Genomic DNA, 24720 nt, shown 5'->3' with positions numbered 1-24720 from the left:
ACCAGAGCCATCAGATTCACATTTAGGTAATTCAGAGCTCTATTTTACTTCTATAATATTTTAATCCTGTAATATTTCAAGATATTCCTCTCTTGCTTCAAAGTATACTGTAGTTTACTAACTTCAGAGAGTCCTGTATCAGGTGTTACACAATGAATTTCACATGTATCTCTATTTTTGGTGCCTCTTGTCTAAATGCCACCAACATATATATGTATATATAAAGAGCATAATGTGTCAATCAAGAATATATTTCAAATACACATGGTTAAAGTGATATCTTGATCTACATTCTGAGCCTCCTAAAACTGTCTTTTATTCAGTGTTGTTTTCATCAACCACAGAATGTGGCTGGGCAGTGAGGTAGGAGGGAAAGGCCTACGAAACTGCATTCAACTTTAAGGTATATTTCTTGCTTTATATTCTTACTCCAACTATTTTTTTCTTTTCTATTTTCATTTCCATCTCATCTTGGTCCTCTGTACACCACTGGTTTTGCAGTCACTCCCATTCATTTCCTTGCCTTGCCTTTCCAGCACTCATGCTCCAAGCCTTCCTTATCTATCCTCCCCAGACTATATTCTCACAGAACAAATCCCCTTGAGTTCCACTTTTTAATTTCTAATGCTTCTAACATCAGATCTTGCAGCTTCTCTCTCATCCCCCTTCTTAAGAGTCTCTTCACTCCCTAAACCCTTATAATAGACAAAGGGAGAATGAAAAAACATCAAAAGAAAACAGAAGAGCCAGCCTCTGGATAGAAATATCTTCAACAAGTAGTAAACTCAGCATCACCTCCTCTTCCTACAACTGCACAGTTACAAGGCAAAAAAATTACCACTGATCCCAGTGTTCAGGATGACAGACATGAGGTGGTGTGGGAAGATGACCTTGGAGAGCCAGAAAAAAAAAAATGTTCATTTTCTTCTTTGGCACACTGATGTTTTGTTTTCGGAAGATGATGAGTATCTACACTGCTGCCCATTCAGATCACTCTTCCTTGCAGGAGGTGTTGAATTCATTGAATAATTAGGCTTAAGAAGAATACAGTTCCATCCTGATAGGAGATGATGCTTATAACATATCAGGGTATCTAGCATATATGAGCAACAGTATTTAACTTTGCTATTGGCTACCAGAAGGCCAACAGCAGCAGCCTGGTAGCCTGTTATGAAGGAATGAGAGGATTGATTTAAAAAAAAAAATAATAATTTTAAAAAATCACATTGTAATTATATACAAATGCTATGCAGTAGAAGATCTGACTTCAGACTGAGACTTGTTCTTTGGTACTTTTTTATTTCACCACTTACTACAGCTATACAGCATGCAGAGATCTCCTAGATAATTTAAAATCCATTTCCTGTGCTAGGCATCACATAAAGTTATAGCAAGCAGAAGCTACTGCCCTGAAGAACCCTACTGTCTGAAACCCTTGTTCTGCAAACACTTGATTTCATATGAGTCATTTCATCAGACTAAATCCAATTAGACTACTCATGTGCATATAGTTAAACAGATGCAAAACTGATTTCAACATGTACATATGTTTGGGCTGGATGCCAAGATCATAAATTATGCACCAGGATTGAGATTTACTTTTGTGAAGGAAAGAAATTCAGGACAAAATGTATTAGCTGTCTCTAGAAAATGCAATACCCTTTTTTTTTTTTTTTTTTTTTAAGAAAACATTGCATAGAGGGCCTTGTCCAATGTTTTCTCCAAAATGTTTATTTCAAGAACATCTTTAACATTTTAAATGAAAATTAGAGAATAGCATGCTCTGCAAAAGTTGCATGGCAGAAGTAGTTATTCACTGGGGATTTGATGACTGTGTGCATTAGCAGAAAAAGTCATGTTTTTGTCATGTTTTTTTTCCTCGCTGGTGGGTCAACAAACTAAGGTTACAAAAATTCAGTTAAGAATAAAACTTCTACATTTTTATATTTATACACAGATGAATATTTAGGCAGAGAAGGAAGAGAACGTTCCTCTCACTTGTGTTGACTCTGCAGTTGTGTGAAAAATGATAAGCATTTTCTTTTGCTACTCTACTAAGCAGCTGCAGTGGTAAACAGAGTAAGACAGCAGAGGCAGAGGACATCTTTTCCTTAGCACTTGTGGCTCTAAGTCTTAGAAGCCTGATGACTTAAGGTTCACAATTTTCAAAAAGGCTGCTCCCACTTTTGCCAGGTAGGTACCATCTCATTCATTTCTCTGCATCCCTCAATACATAAATTTTAAGTTCCTTCAGGGTACTAGACTAGAGAAGTGATCCTAGCTAAAAATCTTCTCCCCACCCCCTGCCCTTTTTTTTTTTTTTTTTAAACTCCTTTTGCCAGTTTTTTTTTTTTAAACTCCTTTTGCCAGTATGTTTAAGACTTGGTTCCTGTTCACCACCTGAAACTACAAACCTTTGGGTTTGGCAGGAGGGTGTGAGCATGTAGAGGATAGAGGGAATACACACATCTCTTGACAGCAATGCAAGATTAAAGTGATTATGGAGTGGAAGCATTAGATAGACACAAGATGTTCCACACATGAAATCTTTGTGTTTGACAAATGTAGGTAACAAAAGGAAGTGACAGAAAAGTAAAGAGAACTTATTCAAGGAGAACAAACAAGGCCAATGCTAAATCCAGGGTCACTGCCTCCCTGAAAATCATGAAGTTGTCTTAAAAATACTGAGATGTTGACAGATATACTCCGGTCATCTTGTCTTTGTCTTTTTCTGAAGGTTCCAAGTTCACTGTTTCAATTTCTTCTTTGCAATAATAAGCATCAGACTCTTCTACATTACAAAAATCAAAGGCTATTAAAGCCTAATAACCTGGTTTCAGGAGCTTGTAACATGAAATAACCAACATCCTTCTAATAAATAAATAAAGAGGTGATCAGAGGGCTGAACACTTCTCCCATGAAAATAGGTTGAGAGAGTGCAGATTGTTGTGTCTGGAGAAGAGAAGGTTCCAAGGAGACCTTATAGCAGTTTTCCAGTATCTAAAGAGAACCTACAAGAAAGTTCTTTGTCAGGAAGTGTAGTGATAGGACAAGGCTTTAAACTACAAAAGGGGAGATTTAGATTACATATTCAGAAGAAATTCTTCACTCACAGGGTGGTGAGGCACTGGAACAGGCTGCCCAGAAAAGTGGTGGATGCCCCATCCCTGGAAGTGTTCTAAGGCCAGGCCGGATGGTGCTTTGAGCAACCCAGTCTAGTGGGAGGTGTCCCCGCCCATGGTGGAAGGGTTGGAACTGGGTGATCTTTAAGGTCCCTTCCAACTCAAACCATTACATGATTCTATGAAATCACAAGTCAGTAACAATGTAACCTGAAGGAAGTTATCATACCATACAATAAAGACCTGGAAGGACATCACACTATAATCTAGGATATCTAGCTGCCACAGAATAAGGTCTGAACATCATTCCTGACCAACGTTTGTCTGGTAGTTATCTTAAGACTTCCAATGATGGAGTTAATACGCATCTATCTCCCAGATAATGTTAGGTTAATGTTTCACCATCCTCAGAAATACTAAGATATTCTTAACACTTACCTCAGACTTTCATAAACAGTACTAAGCCTGTTTCTTTTTCACCTATCCCATATGGCAATGGACAACATGTACCTGGAGAAAAGAGCATTCTCTTTCTTCCTTACAAGAATCTTTCCGATGTTTGAAGACTCTTATCATGTCCCCTCCCCTCAATCTTCACTTCCTAAAAATTCATTCATTCTCTGAAACTCATGTTTTCCAGATTCTTGACCATTCTTTCTCTTTGGCTGCTGTAAAAGCCCTGTATTCTGTCTGAATTTCTCAAGGAATAACTCCAAAACTCCATGTATTATTCCACGTGAGGCCTTTCTATGAAAAATATATTCATTTATTGCTTGAATAATTTCTATATGCTTGTAGCAGAAAGAACACGTCACTTTGTTTGCAAGATAAAAGAATACCCGATATATGCAATAGATAGTAATGCAGAAACCCAATGTTGCCAATAGAAGTTGTGTTATTAGTTTCAGAGAAATAACACATAAATAATTTAAAACATGAATAAAAGCAGTCTACCAATAGTCCCCCAGTGCCTGGTAGGCTCAGACCCTGGTGTATGGCCATCAGACATGATTTGATGGATGATATCACATGAATTCATTGCACGTGGCTTTTCTCAGCAACTGATATCAAGGGACTCTTGGCTTCTCTGCGTATCTCAGTGAGTGTACAGACAAGGTTGTGGATGACTGGACCAAATGCTACTCGGAGACAAAAAAAATAATCGATGTTGATTGTTATGACCACAAATTGGAAAAATCATGGCTTTGTGATTTTTGATGTTAAAAGGGAAAAAAAGACCCCACCCTTTCAGGGAAAAAGGTCTCTGAAGGAAACCTAGTGTGATTTAAAAAAAAAAAAAATCTTCATTTTTTACATTTACAGTTTTACATTTAGTTGTATAGTGTGTAATTCTTTCAGTTGCTACATTATACATTCAAAAACTACAGAAATTTGAAGAGATGGCAGACATTAATGCAGGTTTTCATACTGCATGGAAAGGAGAAGCATGAAACAGTATTTACTGGTAGGTAGAGATGAAAACACTCTACTCTCTATACCTAATTCCTTTCTAGAAATCCGTCTCCATATCTGTAAGAATAAATAATAAAAAAATCATAAGTAAATAAAATTTTCATAATATAAAGCTAATGGAGTTCTGCTCATCCCGTCAGTTGGAGTTGTACCTCCAACTTTTTCTTACTTCTCTTTTTACATGTCAGTCTGTGCCACTGAATATACAAAAGACTACAATTTCAGAAAATGCTCTTGCAAATTAGGTGTGCTTTTGCAAATGCATTTTCACTTATGTTTCTGTGTATGCATATTTTCATAGAAATTATTCTACGATACAAAAAAGGATTAGAATATTCTGGTGACACCAGGTTTGATTGTTTTTAAGATTTTTTTTTCTAAAATTGTTAATTAAATTAGAATGTAATTTCAATTTTTCATTTAACTTTAACATTTTTTACTGATTTTATATATGGTGGGTTTTTGAGGAAAGTGACATACTGGTTTTCAGTGAACTCACTGAGTATGAATCATGCATTTTGGTTTTTTTATTTAAATGAAATTAAAAGTTTAAGTTTGTAAGGTTAAAGGAAAACTTATATCCTATGTTTTCCTCTTAAAATCATAATTGATGTGAACATTGGTGTCTTGGAGTTCAACTTCATATCCTACACAAACTGAATTTTGAATACTGCATGGAACTTGCTCACCGGAGTGTTTTTTTTTTGTTTGTTTGTTTTAACATTAAATCATACATACATAATAAATAACACATTAGAAAAAAAATGGTTTGGGCACATATGTGCCTTTTTGGTATTAAAAGAGATGAAATTATGAATCCAAACATTCCCATATTTTTCCCCTTAAATCAAACAGGAAAGGAGGAGGCAGAACTGGAAAACTAATGCTCAGCTATTACCCTAAGTAATCCTCTTTGAATTTTTATAGATAGAAGTCCAGCTATGATTTTTCATTAATAATCCATTTTTTTCCAAACTCTTCTTAAAACCTATGCCTTCCTCTCTTCCAGACTTTACTGTTATTACCCTTTTTACATATTCCCTTTAAACCTTCATACTGTATATGTGTAGAACTTTACTGCCCATCATTTTTTTCTCATTACAGAAAAGACTGTGAAGTCTCAAACACAATTCCAATGTCTCACCATTTATTTCAAGATCCAATTAACCTCATTTTCTTAAACTTGTCATACATTTGCTCATGTTACCCGTATCTTTGTATCTGACTATAACCATTTTGCTCCCCTTGTTACACCACAATCAGCCTTTCCAGCTTCTTCGTAAATTTCCACCCTTGATAATGGAAAGGCATCACCATATATAATTCTGACATATGTAGCATGAGGACAACAGCATTTTTCATGGAAGAACAGAGAGATGAAATCTTCATAGGTTTGACTCTATAAAACTGTTATTTTGACATGTAAAACGTTTTGGAGTACACTGTGTAAGACATCTTTACACAAAACCTGTATTACACTGAAACGTTAAAAGATTTTTTTCTGTTTGCAGAAAGAAAACAAGTTCCTATTGTAAATAACTGAAAAATAAATATATTTTTTTCCTCCTGGACTATCTTTGACATGGTCTTTGCTCCACACTTACTGTTTTTACAGTATTCACTGAGAGAATAGTAACTATTTCCAAGACCATTCTTCCTCAGTAATTGACCATACTATATCATATTATGTTTTCTATAAAATTTCTTTCAACAGAGACACATTTATTAGCAAAAAGTAAACTCTCAATTATCAAGACACTTTCATTCCAGAAGGATATATCTGGACAGATAGAAGTTTGGATAAGAAATCTTATCTTTCCAAAGATAAGAAATAATTGAAAGACTCTGAAACAAATATTTCCTGTGGTTTTCTCTTTTAGCTAAAATATGGTCTATCCTAGGTCTATCTGCACTTGTATTGACCAACATTATTGAAATATAACCCTATGCTCTAGTAGAAATAACCTCAGAAATTAAGTAGAGAGTAAAAACAGATGCAACTGAGAATTCTTACACAAGTAGAAGAATGAAGTACATTTAGAGGCAATAGTTGAAGGAGCTTCTTTCTAATTCATCCAGAACCAATCTCCTCCTACCTGACTCAGCACACTCAGGAAGACTCCTGCTTGGCAAAAAGATGTTTCCCCAGCCATACTAGAGTAGCAGAATTCCTGGATGATCAGAACAAGGGCGTCCAAACCTCCCCAACCCACAGGTGTCGAGAGTACCAAGGCAGAGCTGATTTAACAGAGCAGGAGACTTGCCTATTTCTCAAAGCTCTTATTTTACAAACTTGTTTTATTAATGACTTCTAGAACTCCTGCTATTGATGCTGGAAGACAGGTATTTTCAGCCAAAAAAAAAAAAGAAAAGCACTAGTTATATAACCCACAATAACTGGTCATGTTGTACGATGTGGCTGCTGTGTTTTTGGCAAAAATACAATGTCATTTCTGGGAGTTAAAAAGTCAAAGCTAAATGGTGACAGACTCAAATAAAAGCCTAAATTATTTTTGGCATCATACACCACTATTCTGAAGCTTTAAAAGGATCTCACAGAGTTTCTGTGAATTTGAGAAACAGGGGCTGCCACACAAAAAAGCTCCATTAGAAGCTTCTGGATTTCTGCAAACCAGGAGGCCATACAGGATTTAAACATTCCCTACAGTACTCTCAGAATCAATCCAGAAGATCTAACTGTAGATGTTATACCCTTGTAAGATCCAACCTTACTGGGAAAAAAAAAAAAAAAGAAAAAAAAGTCTTGTTTTATTATCAAAGTGAGGAGACTTCATAAGTGGTGTCCTAAGAATAGCACTGGCATACTTTGCATAACATACTGTGAAGCCAAAAGCCTAGAAGCCCCCCCATGAGGTTCTTGTGCTTTTGTGAAAATGCAACAATCAAATACTTTTATTAGAAAACCAACATTTCAAAATTTTTGGTGAAATTTTGACTTTTTGCCAAGAACCTTTACAGTTTTCATTCTGATTCCACAGCCTTCCATTTGTCAGCTGTTGTTTTTGTTTGTTTTTATAATGAAATATCAACAACTTATATGCAGATAAAAGAAACTTTTTCTTATGAAATATACTTAAGTGACTACCAAGTTTCACATTACAGGGAGACAGTGAGCATTTGTGACCACCAGTAAGTACTCAAACATATCCATCATTCTTTGATCAATTGCTAGACAACTGGCTGCTAAAAGCTACAAACTATTTTGTAAAAAGACCAGGCTATTAATTCCTTCTCGTTCTAGATAACTTGACAGCGATCTGTATAATGTAGTCAAATGCATTTAGAAAGTAACTACGATGGAGAGGAGCTATATAAATCTGAGTATCACCATGACAGTCATAACAATTCAAGCCTCAAGACTCACTCTTCTCTTTGCACCCTGTCCTAAGCTAAGTTACAGAAGAATAAAACACAACCGAGAGCATCTGTAGGATTGCAACAGTCAAGGTTCACAGGAACTTTCTTACAGAAGACCATTAGAGCCCCTGAAAAACTCAATCTACCTTCAAAGAGACCTCTTGGTAGACAACAGCACTACTGTCAATGGTAAAAAAAAAATATTTCAAACTGCTATGAGATTTCAAAACAAAAGTACTTACTGCATATTACAGCTGCAGTCATGGCCTCTAAACTTGACCTAGGTATGAAGCTGTCATCAGCAAAAGCAGGAATTGAGATACAGAACTGAAATAACTTCTTGAGTAGCAGTTTGTTTGCCCTAAGGTTGCTGTTTTTTTTCTAGGATTTTAGTTTTTAGAAGTACCTGCACACATAGAGATGAAGGAATCATAAACACAGAAAAGCAGGACTTCATGTCAAAATGGCATCATTGGCTGCTCTTTTTCAGTCCTGAGCACATTGCTGCTGGAAAGCCTAAGTAGAAAAATTTCCTTCCTCACTGCTTACACCAAGGAATACAAATGACATGTAATTTGATGGCTTAGTCACGCGCCCTTTACCAAACATTTACAATGAACTAGAAAATTGCCACAATTTTTTGTTCTTTTTTTCTCCTTCTGTTCATGCCCTGTGATTCAACTTAGACCAGTTTTTCCAAGCTGGAAGGAATTCTCTAGGAATTCTCCAAGGATCTTTCATTCTTTTCTTTCTCTCTTTCGTTCTTATTGCTTTGTTTGCCTCTTGCACTGCTCTCTTCTTTTCCCTCATACTATTTCCTTCATATCTTCGTCCCTAAATTTCTCTCTGCTCCCTCTTGCCACAAAGTTATGTTGTGACATCAAAAGGGTTCAATAGCCCATTTTCTTCTTCAGTTACAAACATGAAACATAAGGTTATTTTCTCAAGCCTCAGAGAATCTACACTGGGAAATTATGTGCTTATTTGTGAATATCCCTTGACATCAAATCTAAGATGGTCAGCTACAAGCATAGCTCTTGCTAAGAGAACTACTGGTGTAGAGAATCTAAGAACTCTGTACCTTCCCCCTCACTCCACCACCTTTACTACGTTTCCTACTCTGCCATAGAAAAAGCTTGCATATGCCTGAGTTGCTATCTGCAGAACAAAATTCCCAAGGAACAAACATATTCAAAAGCGAAAGAGTTCAAATTATATCAGTAATACAGACGATAATATTTTTTTTCCTTGACACTTACTTTCATCCTGCTCTCCTTTTGCTTTCCTGTCCCTGTGTATCACAGAAAAGCTATAGATGGAAACTATGAGAGGGGTAGGCACGCAAAGTTTCAAAAGAAACTTCCAGAAAGTAACAGCAGAGACAGATGTGGGGATAATAATAGGCAAGGACTGCAGGGCTCATGTGTCACAATAGTAGCAGCAGCAAAGGAGTGGAGCATTCATTTTCTCTAGGTAGAAAGAAAGAAAGCCACAAAGATGAAGGATGCATTTGCCCTTTTCTTCCCAGGACTTTGGCAAAAGAGGTGCTTTTTGAGGGTCAGGAGCTCAGCAACTCCTTATAAAGTCTGCCTAAGACTGCACAGCAGCTGGATGTGTTAAACATGTGATTATATGCTGAGCTGTGGACCTGTATTTTCCAATAAGGAAGGAGGTGCAGCACTTTTGAATTACATTTTTATCCTGATTCATATGAGCAAGAAGGACACAGTGCAGAGAGCAAAAGTATGATATAATGAGGGACTAAAATTGGTGATCAGGACCAGAGAGGAAAACGGTTTAACAATGGTACAAAAAAAGGACCAAAAAAGGACCTTTCTTGGTGTGCTTTTTCCAGATTTATTTTAAGTTTTCCCCTTTGCTGGTTCCCCTTCCTACTTCACTCCTATATAGTGACATTTCAGATGTTCTCCCACCTTTCTCCTTTCCAGTCTGACCATGGTAGAGATACAAATGTTTGGGAAAGAGATTAAAAAACAGCTGGTGAACGCAGTGGAGGCAGGAACTCCAACTCACCTGTCTCCATCGTTTGAGACAAATTTAGGCTCTCCCTCCTTCAGTTTGTGCTGATCAGTCACTAGAATCATGTGCCAGAATAGGTTAGAGGAGACACTCCTTTCACTCCTCCTCTTCTGATTATGTGAGTCTGACCAACCATTTACATCTTGAGAAGTACAGATTAGAGGAAAAAAGACAGTAATGGTAACATATTGAGAGACATACTCAAAAATAATAATAATAAAAAATAAAAAGCCAATTGATTAATAGCATACATACAACCCAGTACTGAACAGCCATTTACACCTGATCTAAGTAATCTTAAATATCTCTCTTTTGGGGAAAGCTAGGAACACAACAGGGACATTACACAAACCTGTTGCACATGCAACAGAGTAGTATATTGCTTACAGAGGAGTATAGGGACACAATCAGAGAGAAAGAAAGACTATCTTGTTCTTGCTTTTTGCATTTATCTGTTTATAGCAGCAACCTTTTTATTCACTGAGCTTTATAAAGTGTCTCTGGAGGTAAATCAGCTGGATTGTATTAGCAACCAGCCCAGGGAGGCAGAGGCTAATTGCCTTAATTATTGCTTGAGAGCCAGGTGGGGAGATTAAGAACTTGAGACCAATCAAAGGGGACAAATGAAGACAGGGCTCCTGAACCAGTGGGAAGTGTTCCTGGTTTGTGATAGCCTGACTGACAGGAGAGCATCTGAGATGTCTGTAGCTGAAGCAGATGGAATAGATTACTGCTTAGTTCCCTACTTATCTGCTGCTCATAAATCTTTTGTCTGATTTATGTGTATGGCTTGTAGTTTGACTCTCCTTGTTTAGAGGAGAAATAAAGCATTTACTGTACCTTGCCAAAAGAAGCATTGTATTAGAGCAAGCCAGATCTATTGCTTGAGGTTAGCACATGACAGCAAGCATAAGAATATTGCAGGAAAACTCCTCATTAGGGCAGTCTCTAGCCTTCATTCCTCCAGGCCAATGTGTCCTTAGCAGTTGAACAAAAAAAGCACCAAGAAACAGGAACAACAAAAGAACCTTTCAGTCCTAAAGCCACACTGGCTGTGTTTCTGATAAAAATATGTTCTGTCTTTTTGACAGTAGGGAATGAAGTAAAATGTTATTAAGAGTATTTCACATAACTCTCAAAAGAAAAGGTAATTCCTGATCAAACTATTCAGGGAACCAATTTTAGCAAACAATATAGCTGTGTGGAAGAACAAATGCTCTTCCCCAGATGAATCAGAGAGATCACAGTAGCCTTCTACATCTCTAATAATTAAGTATCTCTATTGGCTTGCATCTTCCGTGGTACCATCCTGAAGAAAACAGAAACTCTTACTGTAACCCATAATTTGGTCTGCTTGAGATAGTACAGCACTTTCTCATTTGTACAAAAATTAGTAAATACATAATACTAAAGCATGCTAAAGCTTTTGGGTGGCCTGATTGTAAAGGAGCCCTGAAAGCAGCCTCTTAAACTCTCAGGTCTGTGAGAATTGTCCTTCTTCCTCCAGGATAACATGACATCACGTAAGCTCCCATAGTATCTGCTGTTTGGAAAGAAAATTGCACACAGCTTTGTCCAGCACAGAAGAACGCTTCTGAACTTGACTCCTCACTCCACTATTCTCTGTGATTTCTTGTAGCTGCATAATCCTTTCTTACTGCAAAATGTTTGTGTCACATTAGTACTTTGAGCTCAGAGGGAACCATACAGCCATCAAGCAGCACAGAGTTTCCAACATGATCTAGTACAGCTGGTCTGCAAAAGCCTAAATTCATTTAGAACAAATAACATTTTTAGCTTCTATTAGTAGAGATATTTTGAGTTGTAAATTCTAGGGACCACCTTGTTACATGCATTCACTCAGTCTTACTAAGCCATTGCACAAGGCTCAACTCTTATCACCATCCAGCAATGGAAAATTCCCTTAGCAGACTAGAAAATCCTATTTGGCAGAACATTTCCTCCAAAAAACACATCCAATCCACAACGTATACAGAGGAAGATCACTGGGATGAAAAACAGCTAGAAGTATAGAAGAAAAATAAATAAATTTATAAATAAAAAACACAGAATAAACAAGAGCAATCAGTGCATATTCTTGTGTTCATATCACAACACAGCAAATGCCTAACTATGGAACAGTGAATAGCTATAAGAACTTCTGTGCATCTTGATCCAACCCAAATTATTTAAACTTTGTTCCTTCTCAATTCAGGAAAAAGGGATTTGATCCTATACCAAGCCAGCTTATCACATACGGAGAATTAGCTGAAAAGTTCACATCCAGATCTGAGCTGGCCTAAAGCTTTAAAAGTTCGTGTCCATTTCTATTTGTTTTCTTATATTATATGACTATTTCTTTGTCCCTGGCTTCCATAGATGAAACTGGAAAAACAGAGAGGAAAACAAAATAGAATATAATTTTTAAAATAAAAATGTCATCCATATGTCTAGTTTGAGAAAGTGGCACCCCTCTTATGGTGCAACTGCCTATACTGTGAGCTCACCCATTATCATCATTCACAGAAACCTACTTGAGTTCAACACACGCAGTGTTATGATCTTGTCAGGCTATAAGATCCTTTTGGAACACACATGGGAAACATAACCCTCATCTGTTGCATTTTACTAAACCCAGATACAAGATGCACAGAAAGTGAGAGACTGAGGAATTTTCTGTGAATACCCCTGTCATCATCACTGGAAGTGGCAATGACTCTGCTCTGTGGTGTTGCCAGGCCACAGAATAGGAAACCAGTAAGTAGGAATTAATTATAAACAGTTAAATAAAAGAGTAAGTTTAGTAAAGTTCCCCTCCCTAGTGAGTAACCAGATTTAATGAACCTAAGCAGAATGATGTCTTTTGCATGTGCACTATCTGGGAAACCTTTTCCATTGTGTGCCTGATCTGCCACACACATCCAGTGTGATCAGCTGGCGCTGGCATCCCTGCAGCTCTCTGAACACTCTCCTGAATAAAACTTGCTTTCTGCCTAGTGGGCTGCATCAGAGACAGCTCAGAGCTGACTATATTGAGCAGAAGGTCAGGAGGGATGAAAAAACACCTGTGTACCTGAAGCTGCTTTAGCTGCCAGGATCTATGTACCAAGAAGACATCAAGAGCTTTTACCACAAGATCTTTACTGGTTCCTTATGATTGATCAATTCAACAGTGTATGTGCTAAGGGTTAGGGTACAGTCTGAACTGTGTGGATTTAAAGATAGCTGCATGAAACAGAAAACCAACTCATATGGTCTTCTTGTTTTACTGTTTTTTTGAACATGAGAGTTTTTGAGACAACTAGAAAACATCTAGTGCCATCTAAATAGGCACTGGACTTTAGGAGCCAAGAGTCTCTAAATATAAGAAGTCCTCAATGAAACTGCGATTCAGCTTACCAGAAGGAATTTGTAGGAGGTCTAAAAAGGTTGCAGTGTGTTTATTTTGTAGCTAAGGGATTACAGAGGGATTTTCTGAAATCCAAATGAAAACTTCATGGTTCATAAAATGGTCCCCAGATAGGAGGTTTCCTCAAACATGTATGTCTGTGCAGTTTTTAAAGGTATATATGTCATCAAGCTTTAAAATGCTAGAATTTATAAAATAACAAAGTCTACCTGTCTGAAAAGCAACATTTGTAATATTACTTTGTATATTTTATTTTAATTTCCATATACTAAACTACCTGCTCATCCTCTAGTCAACAAAATAAATACAACAGGATTTCCTTTCACAGACCCTGGGTCTGTAACACCTTTAAACAGGACTCTGAACACAAGTATCTGTTCACATGTGGCATAGGACAATTATTATCCATAGATTCATGCCCAGTGCGCCCCACCAATAAGCACACAGAGTTGGAATCCACATGATGGTCTTAGTCATAGTACCTTTGTTTTCCTTTGCTAAAGTAACACCACACAGGCAATAATAGTATATAGAAATTGTTTTTCTCTCATAAACATGACTTTCAGTCTCATCAAGAAATTTGCAACTGCATATTTGTAAATGAATGCAATGACGTGGGTTCAAGCTACTGATTTTTTTCTGTGCAGTAAAGTTCTTCCAACAATGCCATAACAACAAAGAAAATAGAGGGATTCTGTAGTCATTCTGGCAGTTGTAACTTGTCTGTATGAATCCCATAAAGGAGTAGCGTTTATATCCACTCAGTCATTCCTATACAGAAATATCCAATATTATTATTATACTTAGAGTAAACATGTTGATCTTCAAAAAGTAGAATGGAAGAAATTTGACATCCTATTGACCTAGACTCCCAAGTTTTCACCAGCATGCCTTCTCCATTTCATTCCATATCTCTCCTGCTTCTTACAGGGAGAGAGCTTGTGGCTTGTTGAGACCTAAGAGAGTACTGTTTGCCCAAGCAGCTTCTACGTCTTGAAATGAAAGACCCTCATGAATGTAGTGCCCTGGATCTTTCTACTTAAGCCAAATGCAGATTTTCATTGAATTTGTAGGAACTTAGCATGGCCAAGATTCCCACCTTATGAAATTAATTTGAAATCTGTCAATAGGTTCAAAGGTTAGGCAGAGACAGACAGACAGAGAGAGCTGAAAACATATCCTTAGAAAATGAAATCAAGGCAATTATCAGCACCCCAACAAACAGATCTTTTCACATTGATAGAATAAACAACACCATATGGGTAGCAAAACAGTATTTTTAGGGGGATAAAGCTCCTCCTTGTAACCAAGTTGTAAAAAAATATTTCTTATTTGGGTCATGAGTAAAACAGGAACAGTCTGGCATAAAATTTCTAAAGAACACATCACATCCAAACATATTTTTATGGAAAGTCATGCTCTGAAAAGATCTAACAAGTATTTTGAATTTTTTTGCTCTAGGTAGAATGAATTTCAAAGTGGTGTGTGGGAGGTATCAATGAAGAATCCTATATTTATTAACCACTTCCATAGTGCTTTGAGCATGTATTATTATTTTTTGAGATATATGTATAAGTATTAATATATTCTGTGGCATTATTACATAGTTCACTATACTGAAGAGGTCTGGGAGATAATCTTTATTTATTTATTTAACATAATTTAACTTCACAGTTTGATTGAAGGCAAGAAATGTGAAGCGATGGTTATACAAAATCTGTTGAAAGCATGAAATAACTTTCATGAAAATGATTTGATAAGGCGATATTTTTAAAAAGATCCAACTTTCCCAGTAGCTACTTTTATTTATCAAGCCTATGAGAGGTTAAGCAATATATGAAGCAATAAGTCTGCACACAGCCATATTCCCTTTAATGCATTGCCTTTCAATGCTTCTGGAGACATTACATGTGGCAAATGGACCATCCAGTAGTTTTTAATTGCTAATAAATTCTGTGTGATATACTTAATCAAAGTTCCACATGAGTTTTAGGACAGTCTTAGCTTTCTTTAAAAACACACACACACAAACCCAAACAGGTTTACAAGCTGAAAGCAAAAATTTCTACCATTTACCATTCAGCCTTTCGGAAGTCAGCGAAGAAACACAAAATACTCTCCTTAACATTGTTGTCAATGTGAGAAAATTGGAGAAGAGCTTACAACCCTGCTTGCCAAACCACCCCATTTTACTGCCTCAGAATTCTTGATTTGCAAAAAAAAAATTCCTGCAAGCCATCCTTCAGACAAACTCCAGAGGGAAGAAGAAGGAAGATATTTCTACACTAAATCTACCTTCTTTTACAATGCTTTGCCAAAAGTGGAATTACAAAAAATATCACTGCAATTTGGCAGGTCCACTCTCACCTTGCAAAACAGATGGAGTAAAATCATCCAGTTGTAAGACTTCAAAGACATTGAGTACCTTCTGTTCTGATCCATCACTAACTCCAGACGGTGTTCCTCACCAAGGGCCTCTCACTGAAATCTTGTCACAAGGAAATACTTCCCCTGCCAGCACTCCCAAAACGTTTTCTAATATGCTCATGCTAATATCTTAAACAAACAAGTAATACGTATTTATCATCTTGTTATAATAAAGAATATATCATAATTGCACACAAACAATGAAAAGTGTTGAAGCTGAAAATGTCTCTTCTCAAGATGGAGCACTGCACAACTAGGTCTGTCTTTCTTCTCTTCTCTTCTCCTCTCCTCTCCTCTCTTATCCTCTCTTCTCCTCTCCTCTCACCTCCCCTCCTCTCCCCTCCTCTCCTCCCCTCCCCTTTCCAACTGCTGCTTAAAACCCTCTAACATTTCCTGTTATTAATCCCTATCCTTATCAGGACCATCGAGCCTTATTTGCCTTGACCACCTCTGCCAGGACCCCCATCCCACAACCTCTGCACAGGAGTCCCAGTGAAGCTCAAGTCTGAGCCCCGAGCTCCAGCTACACCATGGGCAGATGGGGGTCAGTGTCATCCTGGCTGGTCCTGCCTTGCTGCTTGCCCTTCCCACGCTGAGCAGGAACCTGCCCATCCCCTCTTGCTTGTTGCTAGTTGCTGGGCTGTTGGTGGGACCTGCTATTGCCACCAGCCCTGCCCTACCGGCTGTGGGGTGCTGTGGGGCTGGGCTTGGCCCACAGGGCCCTTGTGCCACAGCCACCCTCAGCTCCCTGATTGCCTTCCCTGATAGAGGAGCCTTGCTCTTGCTGTCCTCTGACAATGCTGATGTTCAAGTCTGCTCTAGGTACTGATGTGCCATTTGCAGAAATATTTCTCTTCAGTGTTCTGCTGCCAGTCTTGCTTTTGAACTGCTACACACAGGATCTTTTTTTTCCTTGTTCTTTACTTAGAAGAACAGTTGGAATAACTCCCTTAAAAATACCATGTGAAAATATTTTAACAATATAATTATATTTAATTAAAATTATACATTATTAAAATATAGTCTAGTCCCAACTTCAACAAAATCTGTAGCAATTCTGGTCAGTGAAAATTCTATTAATTGCATTTTGGATGCTACTTACTAAATTAAAATCTCCATAATAGTACACCAGTTTCTTCACGGGTTAAGAATTTTGCGCCCTTTTGATATTTTTTCAAAGGTAAAGCAATGATCTAAAATGTGTGCTCCTGAGATCAGGTAGGAAATCTCCTCTATTCTTGCCAATCTCATCACTTGTTCTAGTCAATAAGTTCTCTTTCTGAACTTTTTTTTTTTTTCTGAAATGAACAATGACAAGAAAAGGTCACTGAGCTAAGGCAGTGATAAGATAAGACTTGGGCTGTGAACTGGGTTTAGAAAGGGCAGCTTTTCTGACTCTTCTGTTGGGTTTTGCTTTCATGTGCAGTAGCAGAGGCAACAGGGGAAACTTCTGCTTCTGGCACAAGCATAAGAAGTGATGCTGAAACTCATGAGAACGTCTGTTGGGATAATTCTATATGAAGAGAAGACCACCATACAAAGTGGATCGAGCTGAATTCTCTCAGTAAGTAATCATGCAGCAGATCATGAACTGAGGGAATAAAGGGCCTGCGTGGCAATGGAAATTTCACATCCTGATGACACAAAGCCATTTCAAAGAAGAAGGAAGGAAGCAGAGGTTCATTCTTGTCCTCAGCTCTGTACATTCTTAGTTATTTAAAGTAAAAAATAAAAATAATAATTTAAAAAGCTATTATTTTTCCAATCTTTTTATGTTTTCTATGTTATATGTTTCAGTTAACATTTGCCAAAAAAATAGTGAATGTTATACACAGTGCCCAGCCCCTGTAAAATGAATAAATGATATACACCGCTGCAGGATCTGTTGGTGCCAATATTAAATATGTGTCTGTAGTGGCTAAGTATGTAAGTTTAGAAAATGGTCTGCTGGAAAAAGAATCTGTAATTTAAAGGTGTGCATAAAGGCACACTGTCAAAAGCACTTGCCAGAAATACATGGAAAGTACATATGCTTATTAAGCAGGACATAAATTTAGCATCCTGGAGAGCACTTAGCCAAGCAAGCTATATATATACCTGCATCACAAAATAAAGATTGTATGGTAAGAAGTAATATTTAAGGAGGAAGTCAAACAATTTCTTAGATACAGGTACACACATGCACACGCACACTCATACTTTGTACATAAATTAAAAACCTAGATGTAAAGTCCAATGCTTCAGTAATTTGAACTATTATCTTCATTTTGTCCGTTTTTTTCATAATTAAGCAGAATTTACCTGTCAAATCACACTGCTATATAGCTTCAAACAATCATTGTGACACTTCTGCCATCTCATTATGCTGCAATTCTCTCAGTTTTGGCTGCTTACTCAAGTAATTACTTAGTTCAATCAATGATGCAATCAGCAAAATAATGGCAGTACCTTGTCCAAGTCTGTAAGGCCAGGGCCACTTCTGAAAAACATTTAAAGAAGTTCAGAGGCCAAATCTTCTGTCCTCAGGAATACATGTTAATATAAATATATATATATATATATGTATATATACACACTGTGGCATCAAGGTAAATGGAATTAACTGCAGTTTGTACAAAAATACTCTGAACTCACACAGCTGCCAAGACAGAAGCCTAAAAGAGAAACAGATGACTACCTTAAAGGCAACAGAGCCCCACTTCTGTTTTAAGATGGGATGAGAGTACTATACAGTGCTGGGAAATATGCCACGATGACAGTGTGAGACACACATCCTTCCAGAGAGGTGCGTGCTGGGCACAGGTTACTCTAGTGTCCCTGCAAAGGTACTAAATGCCCGGGTCTATGCAACTGAATCCCATCCTGCCACCTAAACCAGGATGAACTGCCACAGCTGCTAACTTTTTTTATTACGTGAATACACCCTACAGGGAAGGTATATGAATACATTTAATATAAATATATAACTTGAAGGCAAGTAAGGTTTATTCACATAACTATCAATAATATGGTCCATAAAATCTCTTGTATATACATACATATGTTTTCATGATGAAGGCTAGACAGATTTTTCAAAGAATCAGTGAAATTGTCATCCTTACAGTTCTGGCAAAGCATAAATTAACAAATTTTTATTTAAAACTAATTTAAATTTTAGTCATGCTAACAAAACCAGAGGAACCTTTCCAACAACTATTCAATAGAAATTAACTCTGCCTCTACCAAAACTGAACAGCCGTGTCCACCAAAACTGAACAGCAATGTCTGGAGATAAGTATTGGTACTGTGATTAATGTTCAGGAATTTCACACAGGTAACAAATTACTTCTCCAGCTTTCCTATGGATTCTGCTGGCTTTGTGAAAGTCAGTGAATTATGTTCATGCCTGTATTTACTAACGAATAGATGATGATGGAATATACCTGCTTCACAGGAGCAATCCAATATTAAGTTGATTTATTTTTATTGATGTTTTGAGAATCCCATACATGTTATGTAAATGCAAAGAATTAAGATACAGGAACCCCTGGCAATTAATATATCAGTTAAGGTATAGATTTCTCATTACTGCTGTATAAAGTTATGCACAGAATTATCTTATTAGAAATAGTATACCCTAAAAATTAAAGTAATTGTATAAGTTATAGATTTTAAATGACAAAAGTAAAAAGTAACACTGTAGCATCATATAAAGGTTAAGGGACGTAATTCTCTACTAGCAAAAGACGATAAGAAGTGAAGCAAAAGTTCACTGACACTGCCTACCTCATACGGGCAGAACAGTTCAAGTAGAGATAACCAAGTGCCTCACAGTGAAATGGTAGATTCAAAAGCCTAAATTCATTTTTAATTTGCTATTTTAGCACATACAGACCTAGATATAAGTTGCTAGCACTGTAAACATCATTAGAGAGCGAGCATTAAATATGTTTAAAAAATCTAACTATATAAAAAGAGTGAAAGCAAAGCAGCATACTCCCTGTTAATTTCCTGTGGGAAAAATAAATAAATAAATAAATAAATAAATAGGAAGAGAAAAATAAAGAAGATAAAAGGTGATATCAGCACAGTTTAGAGATAGTCTTAAAAACTACTTACCTCTTATACTAATAAGAATGATCGTGGATTGGCATGGTGACTGCAGCAAAAATAAATATTCTGTCCTGGGTTTTATTTCATGGGTGCTGAATTTTATATTCAGCAGGGCAAAGATCTACCACGGTCTGTGAGATATTGACACTGAGACCAGGTTTTTCAAAACCTTATGCCAGGGAACTTGCAGTTTGAGAGGCTAAAAGCCTTTTCAGCTTTTACACTTTTGCATATTCATGGATTTTAAGGCCAGAAGAGAAAGTCTGCACTGTATAACATCACCTGATAACTTTTTAACAGGAGGAAATACTTTTCACCCTTTTCCTACATGACAATCATGCCAAATGACTTGCACATGAAGTAGAATAAATGTTTATAAAAAGAACAACTGTCTTACACAGAATATTTTCATGTAATAATCATCTGCTTTCATAGGAATGGTTGTTTACAGTCATTGTAAAAATGGCTTATCTCAATTCCAACCTGATTAAAAAAATAAATGTTTCATCCATTGAGTCTTTTAGTAACTGTCTTCTAAAATAAAAGACAATCTACTAATTGGTAAGAACCAATGAGATCTGTGAAGTTGCCACTTTGCTTTATCTCTAGTAACGTAATTCCATCCTCGTGTAGCAAGTTTTTCAGCTCCTCAGTGTTTTATCACATATTCAAATCCACTATAGCTTCCAAAATCTTTTTTCAATATTATGTAAAGTTGTGTTTCCTGAAGGCAGAGTGGACATTTAATTGCATTATTGTGTAGAGAGGTGGATTTCAAAAAACATTTGCTGAATTACATCACACAGAAACATCAGCCTTGTGAGACAGTCGTTGTTAAGGCACATTAACACAAGAAGCATATTCCACAAGATGCCTGCATCTCATTCCTCTGTTCCTCCACCTCCTGTCTAAGACCAAAGGGTACCAGGTGGCACACATGCCCCAGAGTCCTCTGACTTCTTTTCCACTAAACACAGCTATTCCCTCTAAGCAACCACACTGAGGGAAACAGGAAGTTTTAAAACCTTTATTTTAATTGTTCAATACAACTTTTTACACAGGCCCTGTCCCACGGAGTTCCATCTGTAAAAGATTTTTTAAGAGCATATGACTAACTGTACAAAGATGGTGGGGTGGGGGTGGGGGTGGACAAAAAAATAAATATCACTGATTCAGTACAAAAGGTCAAAAGAATAGCTATGTGGTCTTCTGAGCACTCATGTGGAGCTCATAGTATAACAGACTGAGGACATGTCCAGACTGACGGCATGCCATACTGGGGCCATTCATGCTAAGCACTAAGGAAATCAACTCACCTTTCCCTGTTTAACTTGCAGATTCTCTTATTCAGCCTGAGTCACAGCACAGCACTGGAGCGCAAAGGCAGAGTGTACAGGGCAGAAATTCCAAAGAGTTCTGCAAAGGATCTTCCTGATGGAGTCAGACAACTCCCAAATGTCATGAGAAACATGAAAGGAGGAAACTATACCATGACCTCTACCCAAGCACTGAATATAAAATAGTCAGAAGCAACATACAAGATCACATTTTGGCTTTAAATAAAATGCAAAGGAAAGACAATCACACACTCTTGTCTACTGGAGCACCTGTACACAAAGGTAAGATGTGTGCCATGGCAGGTGCCTCAACAAGAGATGTGAGAACATCGTATGCTTTTGATTCATCTGTTTGATGCCTTCATCTTCAAGTCATGGCCACTGGATAGGACTGTTCTCATCAAACAATGGGAAAAAAGGATATATAAATAAATATATATACACATATACATCGAAGTATATATATGTTTTTCTGTGTATGTATGTATATATGAACAGAACAGCATGTATTGTTACCCATCAGATCGAAGGAGTAGCTCATGGCATCTTCATGACGGGAAGAGCTAAGAAAACAGACTGAATAGGTGCAAAAGAACATCTATAATGACAATATGTGACCAAAACAGCTGAGCATATGTATTGGAAATACTTGGTTGTACCTTGTAAAGACCCAAGCAACAGCTGGAGTATACAGAAATACTGTGAGCTCCAAGAAGAAGCAGCTTAGTATGCTAACAGATGCATATAGAATTCATCCAATATTAAAACGTTTTATGTTATGTCACACTTCTACATTTGGAATGAAAACTCACAACAGTTATAGACCCCTACCTTTGGCAGAATATTTTCATAATTGGTTGTGCTTTCATACTCTGTCATCAGTGCCCAGTGAAAAGTAAATGTCTGTTTATGTAGTTCTCAAATCCATTTTCCAGGATTTTTTTGTGCTTGCAAAAGAATACTGTTCATTAATCTACATAACAGCCAGTGGCTTATTTGTTGCCATGTGTTCTGAAAGATTATTTGATCATTGTCGCTTAGTTGTGTTAAATTTACACAGCACACATTTCACAGCTTCCACTGCTTACCTGCAACACCATCCCCTCCCTGCCTCAGTAAATAACGTAGCTGCGTTTTGTCATGTATTTGAAGTATTCAAAATTGGTCACTGTTAGAGGTGAAATGTAAGACAGTATGTTTTGATGAAACGTAGGGCAGACAAAACTCTAAACAAAGTGATAGGGATTACCGGAGGTTGTTGGTTTTGATTCCCTCTTCTTTAGGAAATGAAAGGGACCATCTGGGAAATTCACCTAGCAAATCACTTGCTGCTGCAGGGATCTAGGGCATCAGCGACGACTTCAGTACCTCACTTTTTTCCTGTGGCATGTTACAGCTGCGCCACTGTTGTTTCTTATAAGGCTGAAGGTTATTAATGATAACTTCATGGATGTTGTGGCTTTTAGTGAGCTAAACTGTTGTGGACCCTCTTGGACTAAATGTCTATAACATAGGTTGCCATTTCCAGAGGAGGGGACTCGGTAACTCTGGTGATTCCTTGCAGTCCTCTTTTCTGGTAATTGATATTGTTATCTACCTCTACTATTTTGTTCATAAGCACAAACTTTCAGCTAGGTCTTCCTTGGAAAATATAAGCAAGTGGAGGAGAATAGAGGATAATTAACAGAAAAAGGCAAAGCAGTGAAAGGATGGATACAAAACAAGCAACAAAAAGAAAGATAAAAGAGAGCAGAATGATTACATAGTTTTAAAGGTGAATTTTCCTTCTCCCTCTTTCCTTCTTCTATTATTAAAACCACTCTCATGTCACCTTGCAAATCCAGTTCCCTGAATAAGTGAGGATCTAAAAGAAGCATTGAGTGTTCTATTGTGCCTGATTATTCCCAGGAACTGCTATAGAGAGAAAATGAAGAGCACACAAAAGCACGGTATGTTTGAAGGTGTGTCAAATATGTGGCAAGACATTTGACTATTGGCATTTATTCAACAAAAATACAAGATTAGAAAGGGAGATGTCTGTAAGTGCTAATAACAAATATATTTATTTAAAAACCTCAGCAACATGTTGGTATAAAAGTCATTAAAGGAAAAAAAAAAAAAAAAAGGGAAAAAAAATCTTTGACTTCTTTCCTCAGCAGCTGACTTGATTTATAGAAAGGAATTCAATACCATAAGAAAAAATTAGGAATAGAGTTTGGGGATTATCAACTTCTTAAATAACAGTATAATTTTGGAGAAATGCAATGTATAGGAAGTGGCCAATTATCAAGCCATTCATCACAAATCAGTTTTGAGGATCAGTTCTTCAACCTCCGTTATCTGAAAAATAAAAAAGTGACAGTTCATCAGCTGTAAATAATATTAAGACTAAATAGAGTTGCAGTGGGTAGCAATTATTGCTGCCCCATTATATCTTGCTCAATTTACCATCAAAGAGTATTTAATCTTCCAAGAGCAAGATTTGCTCGCAGTCTTTCTCTACTTGGTAGAGGAGCTGTGATAACAGAAGAAGAAAAAGCTGCTGTGAACCATTTGACCCGGTAGGACTTGAACACAATTTCCTTCCTAAGAAAAGAGAAAGACACACAAAAGCAAGAGTGAGGCACTGAAGATATTATTAATTGTAACAAGGCCCAGCCCTGAAGGTATCTGTCAGGAACAAACCCAAGTCAACAGGAATTTTCCTGAAAGGTACAGACATGGGTTCCCAGGCTGTTGAATTATAAAAAGTGCTTGGCTGTACACAGGGAAAAAAATAGTAATTTCATACACCTTACCTCATTGATTGTTGCTGCACTTGATAGCTTTCTCACTTGTCTGAATGGATGTCCAGCCATTAAAAACAAGTTGGACAAAGTCCTGCATCCCCTCCAGGTACAACTGCTTCTGTTTCAGTATGAGGGACCAGTGGCTCCAAAGGTGAGTGAGAATGAAGACAGACAGCTGGATCTATGAGTAATACACATGCAATCTGGAATCAACAGCACCACTGTCTGATACTTGACCAGAGTGCATTTTTTCCTTTAAAAAAAAAAAAAACTGAGAAAATTTATAAAAGGTCACATTAAAAATTATTGTCTTCCATTCCAGTTACACATTAGCTGGGATTTCATATGCATATGGAGCCAGATTGTATTCTCCATTACAGATATGTAAATCTGGAGTAACATCATCAACTTCAGTTTAATTGTTCTGGATTTACATCATTGTAATGAATGCCCTGCTGGAAACCAATTTCATTTTCAAGAGTTTTCACAGAACATGAAAAACAGCTACTAAATGTACTTCCAGTGGGAGGAATTAGACATAGAACCGATGTTATCATAGACAAAGAGCTTTGATGAATGTGACTGCTAGAGAATCCTAGAGCATTCATATTTTCTGACAAACACTGCACTAATTTTTGCATGCACCTGTAGTT

The 24720-nt window shown here is 37.1% G+C and overlaps 1 protein-coding gene across 10 annotated transcripts in view; it reads right to left on the bottom strand.

Annotated features, from left to right (window-relative positions):
* The window catches only part of NOL4 (nucleolar protein 4), a 191058-nt gene that overhangs the window by 53235 nt on the left and 113103 nt on the right, over positions 1 to 24720 (bottom strand). The gene's annotated exons all lie outside the window — the stretch shown is intronic.

This window comes from Anser anser (assembly GCF_964211835.1).
Source record: "Anser anser genome assembly, chromosome: 2".
Lineage (NCBI taxonomy): Eukaryota > Metazoa > Chordata > Aves > Anseriformes > Anatidae > Anser > Anser anser.
The sequence above is the reverse complement of the archived record's forward strand: the minus strand, read 5'-3'. Positions and strand labels throughout refer to the sequence as shown.